Raw genomic sequence first — 9,151 nt, 5'->3', positions numbered from 1 at the left:
TACATGACAAGCTTATATAAGTTTTAACAAAATATTTTAAACTAGACAAAAATTTGAATAAACGTAATGAAGTTAACACTTAATTTCGTACGGAAAATAACAAACAAAAATAAATTAAGCAAATAAAAGTGGAAAAAATATTAAAAATAAATTTGCCATTATATCAACAATTTGTTAGTATTCATTACTGTTGGGAATTAATTGATAATTGGAATTGAAACTGAAATCTCTTATTAGAAAAATTGTACTGATACAATACAAGCAATACTATTTATAGCTGTCAAAAACAGAATGAATTAAAATATTCTTATAACAGAAATATCTAGCTTTAAGTTTTGGATATCCAACTTGAAGCATCTTCAGCATGATTTGTAGTGGCCATTAATAACACTTGATCTAAATCAGAATCTTCATATTCTTGAACTAGATGTGCTTCACCTTTCTTGAAAATTTGTCCAGTGTTGCTACTATTATCAGCTCCCCAACATTCAGCTGCAAAATGACCATACTTTCCACAATTATAACACTGCATTTTTCTTTTATCATGGAATTTCTTGGATCCATGATCTGGATTGCCTCTACTAGCAGCCAATTTCTGCTTTTGCACACTATTTTGACTCTAGTTTTGATTACTTGAAGCAAGCCAGTCACTTGATTGACTAGCTCTTCCTCTTCCTTTCTTTTTCCAGCCACTTCTTCCTCTGCCTCTGCCAGCAGTTTGAGCCTGAAAAACTTGCTCTACTACCTTTTCTTTACCTTTTCTTGAAAGTAATCGTTGCACGTGTGCTTCAAGAGAATTCTAGAGTTCTTCTATTGTCATTTCATCAAGATCCTTGGATTCTTCAATTTCCACGACAATGTGATCAAAAGCAGGAGTCAAAGTTCTAAGAATCTTCTCAACCACCTTTGAATCAGGCAACTGCTCATCATAGCCTCGCATGGAATTGGCAATTGCTTGGATTTTACCAAAGTAATCACACACTGATTCTTGATCAGTCATGGACAATAATTCAAATTTTCTTCTGAGTGATTGAAGCCTCACCTTCTTAACCCTACCAGTATTTCCATAGGTCTGTTCCAGTATGTCCCAAATATGCTTGCCAGATTCAGCTTTTGAGATTTTCTGGAAAATGACAGCTGAGACACACTGATGCAGTAACATTCGTGCCTTGCAATCAGTCTTTTTATTTTCTTTTGAATGCTTCTCAAACTTTTTCTTTTGCTCCTCTGTTTCAAGCTTGGTTGAATCTTGAAACCCAATCTTGACAGCTTCTTCTAATTCTTGAAAACCAAGAATGGCTTCCATCTTCACAATCCAATCATCTTAATCTTTCCCATCAAACACCAGAAGACTCCCTAGAACCACACCAAATGCAGCCATCACAGCTATCACCTACAGCAGTCAACCTCCAATTCTTGGCTTGCAAAACTGCAGATCCTCCTCTGCTCAAAGTTCTAGCAGCTGTCTTACCCTCACTGTCAGGAAACCACACAAGTCCCCTCCCTATGCTCTTGATACCAATCTATTGGGAATTAATTGATAATTGGAATTGCAACTGAAATCTCTTATTAGAAAAATTGTACTGATACAATACAAGCAATGCTATTTATAGCTGTAAAAAACAAAATGAATTAAAACATTCTGATAACAAAAATATCTAGCTTTAAGTTTTGGATAGTTAGAGTTAACAACCTAACTCTTTTATTTAGCTTATTCCAACAATTACTTGTTGCACCCAACATCAAGACTGAAGACCAAACAGTGAGATGTAAGGTTAGATACTTAGAGTCTTAACAATTGCTTATTTGATAGTGTTGTTAGGAACTGTAATAGGTTGTTTTGGATGAAAAATGAACATTCTGAAGCGTTTAGAGTTTGGAACATTGGAAAGGAGTTGTGGTTCTCTTTTACGGGAGATGATGATGTTGCAATTGGTCATCTACAAGCTATGGAGATTAGAGACAAAACAACTATTAGGAGGGCAAGCACAAGCAGGGTGGAGAACAGTTTGTCTAATGATGAAGATAATTAGTATGAATATAAGGGGAGTGGGGGAAAACATTAAAAAGAAATATTTGCGTGAGTTGATTCGGAAAGAACAAACGAGTGTGGTGTGTTTACAGGAGAAAAAATGTAAGGAGCTGGGGTAGGAAGAGATCTTTAAAATGTGAGGTACAAATGAAGTTAAATGGGTTGAGAATGGAAAGGACAATAGAGAGGGAAGGGTGATTACGATGTGAAGGAGAAACTGTTTCCTCCTAAGAAAAAGCACTAACGAGAATAATTACAGCATAATTGAAGGGGAATGAAGGATAGGAGAGGCTATACAGATTATTATTGTTAACATGTATAACTTTGGTTCTCTTTCAGAGAAGAGTGTTGTTTGGGAGGAGGTACGAGAGAGGAGAAGGGCGTAAAATACAAAGGTTTGGTGTGTGGTTGGGGACTTTAATTCTATTAGGAGCTCAGAAGAGAGGAAGAGTGTCAGGAATGATGCTGATTACAGAAGGGATAGGATGATATTATTGATTTTATTGAAAAATTAGAGTTGGTCGATATTCCGATGGTGGAAGAAAGTACACGTGCTATAAACCAAATGGCTTGATTAAGAGTAGAATAAATCAAATCCTATTGTCAAGGGAATAGTTGGATAAATGGCCAGATAGTAAGTATCATATTTTAGACAGATCAATGTCTAATCATTGTGCCTTGGTGTTAAACACGGATTGGGCACTGAAATCGTTTAGGAGTTTGGACATTTGGAATAAAGATAACAGGTTCAAGGATTTTGTTCATGATAAATGGGGAAGTTATGAGGTGAAAGGAGTGGGGTCTTTGTTTTTAAAGAGAAACTGGAGATATCAAAATCTAACTTAAAAATTTGGAATGGAGAGGTTTCCAACAACGTTTTTCAGCAAGGGAGGAGATTTAGAAGAGATTACAGGAGCAAGATGCAAAGGATGATGAAAACGAGTTGTACGAGGTTGGCAATGAGGAGAGAAAGTGGTTATTAGCATAACAGAGATGAAACAATCACAGCCAGGAAGCCCTTTTACAACAAAAGGTTCATCTTAGCTGGTTGAAGTAGGGGGACTTGAATACAAAATACTTCCATTCGATAATTAAATGGAGAAGCATAAGGAATGACTTCAGTGGACTAAGAGACAAGGGCCAGTGGTATGACGAGCAGGGTGCAGTGAAGGAAAAGGTAAGAGATTTCTTTAAAGAAAGGTTTAGTGGAGAAACTTGCCAACGCGTTAGGTTAGATAATGCAGAGTTCAACAGGATCACAGAAGAAGACAATGCTTCTTTTGTATGAAGGATAACCAAAGAGGAAATAAAGCATGCAATAGGGAGTTGTGAGAGTGATAAAAGTCTGAGCCCTGATGGCTTCAACTTCATATTTATTTAGTTTTACGGGGAAGAGATTAAGGTTGACATCATAAGAGTTGTTCACAATTTTGAGGAAGACAAAAGATGGCCAAAGGGAATGAGTTTAGACCTATTTCTCTAGTTGGATGTTTGTATAAAATTATGTCGAAGATCTTGTCTCTGAGGTCGAAGAAAGATTACACAAGGTCATATATGTGAGGCAGTCTGTGATTTTGAAGGACATGGGGTTAATGGATGGTGTTTTAGTAGCAAACGAAGTCTTGGAGGAAGTGAAAAGGAAGAAGAGTAGTTGCGTTTTCTTTAAGGTTGATTATGAAAAGTGTATGACTCAGCTATTTGGGATTTTATCTACTATATGCTAGAAATGTTAGGTTTTTGTGGGAGGTGGATTGGATGGAAAAGAGCATGTCTTGAGTCTTCATCGATGTCTGTGTTAGTAAATAGGAGCCCTGATGACTTTTTATGGCAAGTGCATCGCGTTATTAGAAATAATAATGTGTCCCTAAGGACGGATATCGAAGCCATAAGGAACAATTGAATAATCAAGTAAAATATTCACTAAATATAAAACAGAATAATAAAAGTGTGTTGACAATTGCTATGATGACAATGATTAATAAGAAAACAAGTCAAAGAATTTGTTGCTTCAATTGGAATAATAGGGATTGGGTTTCATCTTTCTCACTTGGTAATATTGTATCCTTTGATTGATATTGATGCGCGTATAAAAATCATTTATATCAATTCCTCGCATATAAAATTATTAAGATACTTCCTAAATATCGATTCCTCGCATATTTATAAAAACAACTTATTATTAAGATCAGACGTTGATAGCAATTAACACTTCAAATCTATTCTTAGCATTCGAATATGCTAGGCATTATCATTTGGGTTAGAAACTTATAAGTACTTTCCAATCAAATCTAAATTTCAAGATAAACATTACTAACAAAATGATAATACCAATCATTAATCTAGGACAAAATATTATGTTTAGATATCACCTCAATACATAAGAGTTTGAATAGATTACTCCCAATCCCAAAGGATAGAATTAGCCACTCATGATGACTATTACACTCAAGGATAGCATGAAAAGAAGATTTAGGATGTTTCTCCTTGACAACTGCCTCCTCTAATGTTTTTCACACCTCCTATTCACCCAATTGGGATACAAGTCACTCAATGGTGTTCTCCTCTCAATATTGCACACAAAAATTGTGCCTCCAACCCCCTATCTAACCTAGTTTAATTGGGCTTAAGTGGATTCTCGCTCAAGCGAGAATGGGCTTGCTTGAGCGAGAAAAACATCGTCTAACCCAACTTCACTTGTGTTATCTCGCTTGAGCGAGCTCCCTTGGTGGTGAGATGTCTCTTTTGTGCATTTGGGCAGCTTTGGTGAGTGTTGATGCATTCCAACTTTCTCTTTTTAGCTTTGTATATTTTCCTTTTGCCCAATTATCTCCATTCTCTTGTAGAAACCTGAAATTAACACAAATTTGGGAATAAAATGTTGTTATTCAATTTTAAATCACAAAATATGTAAAAATGTATAAATTCATAAATTAGGGGTTATTTTATACTTATTTTAGCAATTAACACTCATAAGTGTCTATATTTTACTATGAAATATTACTAAAATTTAGCACTTATCAAGCCCCACTCAAGAATTCAAGCTAAAGAAGAGGTTGAGACAAGGAGATCCTCTAGCACTGTTTATTTTCCTTATTGTGGCGGAAGGTTTAGCTGGGTTCGTAAGGAAGGCGATAGAGAAAGATTTATTACAAAGTGTGGAGATCGGAGGCAGAAGCACAAAGGTCAATATGCTCCCGTACGCGAATGATATATACGTTTTTTTTCTGCAAAGCGAAAGAACAAAGCGTGTTCGTTATCAAGGTTATTCTAAATTCCTTTGAATTAGCATTAGGTTTAAAGGTTACTTTTCATAAGAGTAGTGTCAGAGGGGTGAGAAGTAGTTATCTTTTGCTACAACAATTTGTGGCTATTTTGAAAGGGTGGTGAGTGAGGAATAGATTAGGGAGATGGAAAGACAAGTTTATCTCTATGGTATGACGATTTTGCTTGATTAAATATGTGTTATCCGCTCTTCCCATTTTTTACATTTCTCTGTATACAATGTCGACTACGAAAGAATTAGTGAAGCTACAGGGGAACTTTTTGTGGGGATGAGGCTCAGATAACAGGAAAATTGTGTGGGCTTCGTGGAAAAAAGGTTTATGAGCCAAAGGAAGAAGGAGGGTTAGGAATGGTAGCCATAAGACGGTTTGATACTGCTTTGTTAGGAAAGTGGATTTGGTGGTTAGGGTATGAGAAGAAGGGTTTGTCGAAAGAAGTATTGGATTCTAAGTATGGAGGATGGAGGGATCTTCGGGTTCAAAGGAATTGCATATCAAAATCTCTTTGGTGGAGGGACTTGAAGGAAGTTTTGTCTCTTGAGGGTTGGAAAGACAAGTTTGAGGATAATTTTAAATGGGAGGTTGGGAACGGGAGGGAGATAAGGTTATGGAAGGACAAATGGGCGGGAAATACAACTATCAAGGACAACTTTCCGAGGTTGTTCTCCATTTGTTCTAATAAGGAATCTTCCCTTTGGCAAGCATGGGAGAGGACAAAAAATCTATAGTGGTCTTGGAAGTTGGAATGGAGAAGGAACTTGTTTGAATGGAAAAAGAATCAGGAACAACAGTTGATGCATCTTTTGGGAGAGTAGAGGATAATGGTGGATAAGGAGGATTTTTGGGTTTGGAAAGATGGTGAGACAACAATTACACGGTCAAATCTGCATACAAAATTCTTAAACAAGATGCTCAAGCGAAAGAGAAGGATATGTTCGTGGGTTTTTGGAGGATAAAGGAACAACCATCATCTCATCTCACAACATGGAGGATTTTGGAAGAAAAATGGTGACTAAAGTGAATTTGGTGAGAAGGGGGTATGATTAGTAATATTTGTAGTATGTGTGGGGAGGAAGAGGAAACTACGTCTCATCTTTTTTGTACGTGTAGAGTTGCTTGGCTTGTGTGGTTTAAGTGCTTCGAGTGGACGGGGTTGGCATCGACAAATTATTGGGAGTCAAAACAACATTTTTTAAATTTCAAGATGGGTGGTGTCAATGAAAGGGTTAATCAGACCTGGGGTTGCGTGTGGATAACAGTTGTAGGAGAATTGTGGGAACATAGGAATAAGAGGATTTTCAATAGCGGAAGGATATATCATAATGAAATTTTCACTTTAGCGCAGTTGAAGGCTTGTTCTTAGGTAAAGTCTAAAACATGCGGGATATGTTTTTCCTATTCTGATTGGTGTATTGAGTCTCTAGTTTGCATGAAATCTGTAAAAAACTATAAGAAAGTCTAGTTGATGAGTAGAGGGGTTTTAATGGTTCAATTGTAATAGTTTATCTTATTGTTGCTTGGGTAAGGAGGTTGGAGGGAATGAGACTTAGGCTAATTTTTTGTATAAGGATTGAGGTATTCCTGAAATACTTCTTAGTTATTCATTATTTTTTGCTGATAAAAAAAAAAAGTTTACCACTTAGCCACCATCACTAAAAGCCTTTGTTTGCCACCATTTTTCTGGATAAGTTCCTCTTTATCTTGCTTATTATTTTTCCTGTTACAATATTTGATTTTCTACTCACTAAATCACTTGGATTCTATTCTATGCATGGTTTTTTTATCATCTTTTCATTTCTTTAGCAAGTGTGAAATCGAGGTCCTCCAGGAATAGTGTCCTCCATATGCTTTATTATTCATCATTCATATTTGTCACGTAGCAGACAATAACAATTCTATAAAGTCATTCCTCCTTTATTCATTTAGTGGTTTTATTATTATATCATGTGAAATTGATTCTATTGTCTTTTTTTCTTAATCTTTATGTGTAATTTTGTTATAAAAAAGGATCAATAATAAAATAAGATAAAATCATATAAAAAAACTCTATATAATGACTAAAGCCTCTACAGCATGCAACAACTAATTTCTTCAGAATATGTATTCTGCAAAATTACTCTCCTAAAATTAAGACTTAGTTACCATATATTTCAGCAAGATCAGCTCTTCCAGATTAATAAGCAAAGTACTTGTACTCAACCCTAAGAGAGGTTGGTTTTCTTCTTGACAAATGTAACTTTGGAGATTTGTGTCTTGCTTGGCCTTCAAAATATTTTTTGATCTACATCATTGTTGTAAACTCCCAAATTGTGATGCAGTTAAAGACAAATAACTTTCAGCCCATATACTAGTGTCCATATACTAGTGTCATTGTTATATTTTCTTGTCTTTTTTTTATGAGCAATGAATAAATTAAATTAAGAGGGATACTTCAGGTATTCCAACCTGTTTACAAAAATCAGTCCTCCATATGGTTTAGAACAAGATAACCATTAGATGGCTTATCTACATCATTACACACTCCAAAGAAGATTACCCTACACTACAACAACAGTTTGGCAGCACTTGCATCCAATTTGCTGCACACACCTGAGAGTAGAGCATGGACTGAACTATAGCCACAAAGGATAACATTCAAAGGGTGCACCAGCATCACAGAGAGCTTAACAAAATGTAACAACAATCAAACCAAGAACCTATGATGCATCACTTAACAACACCATGATGCACCATCAATCCTCCATCACCCAGCCCTTACCGTGGCACACTTCTCTCCATCTTTGCCATCACCTTGAAAGCTAGCATTGTGCTATCTTGTGAAACTCAAATCAAGCATTAGACCCTCCAGCATCAGTCCACATAACAACCACTACCTCTGCAGAATAAGTCATACCAAAAAGAGCCACTTGCACCCTATCTCAGCAAACTGTAACCAACATGTACCAAACGTTTCCCCTTAATAATTCCCAATGAGGCAGAATTATTTTAGATGTTGTCAGTTAAAGCCTTACACGTCTTTGCAAGGGCAACTATATGAAGTGGTAAATGATCAAACTGTCCCAGTGTAGTGTCCACGAATTCTGGAGGTCCTGGTGCAAGTGCAAACCACATCCTGCCTTACCATAGTCTTCCCCTGCATCCAGCACCTTACCCACTTCGTCCAACAAGAGCACCAGAGGCATAACAGATTTAGAACACTCCTTCCTGAACATGGAATAGACTCCACCATCGACTACAGGCCAACTCTTCACCATTCAGTCAACACAGAATTCACCCCTAGCTTATCTCTAAGCAATATTAGACCAAGAGCTGATCCAATTTTCCTTACAAAAGGCATAAACAAAAACCAGCAACCAAACTTTTAGTTGCTCCAAACTTGTAGATGATCCTGCATAAAACCAGCAATCACCCAATTCCAACAGATAAAGTCAGCAACCATCGGCTATAGCTTCACTCTAACTACCTTAATAACACAACAACCAAACTTATAATTGTTCCAAACTTGTATAAGATCCTGCATAAAACCAGCTAGCACCGAAACACCAACAGAAGAAACCAGCAACCACCTATTAAAGCTTCACTCTAACTGCCTAATATTTCACTAGGCCAGTTAAGTTTCCACTTGTTTTCACCTTTCAACAACTATTTTGGATTCACCAAGGGGAATATTAATAAAGAGAACACCCATATCACTTGATATAGATCATTACTTTGTTCTTTGCAGCCCTAGAAAAACTCCCCTGGATCTGCGCCTTGTGACTGTTAAGCTAAATTCAGTAACACTACTCCACTTTGCTTCAGACACAACCAAATATTGATCTCCATCTCAAACGGTGCA

This window comes from Phaseolus vulgaris, chromosome 1 (genome assembly GCF_051622355.1).
Source record: "Phaseolus vulgaris cultivar YP4 chromosome 1, ASM5162235v1, whole genome shotgun sequence".
NCBI lineage: Eukaryota > Viridiplantae > Streptophyta > Magnoliopsida > Fabales > Fabaceae > Phaseolus > Phaseolus vulgaris.
Note: the sequence above shows the minus strand (reverse complement) of the source record.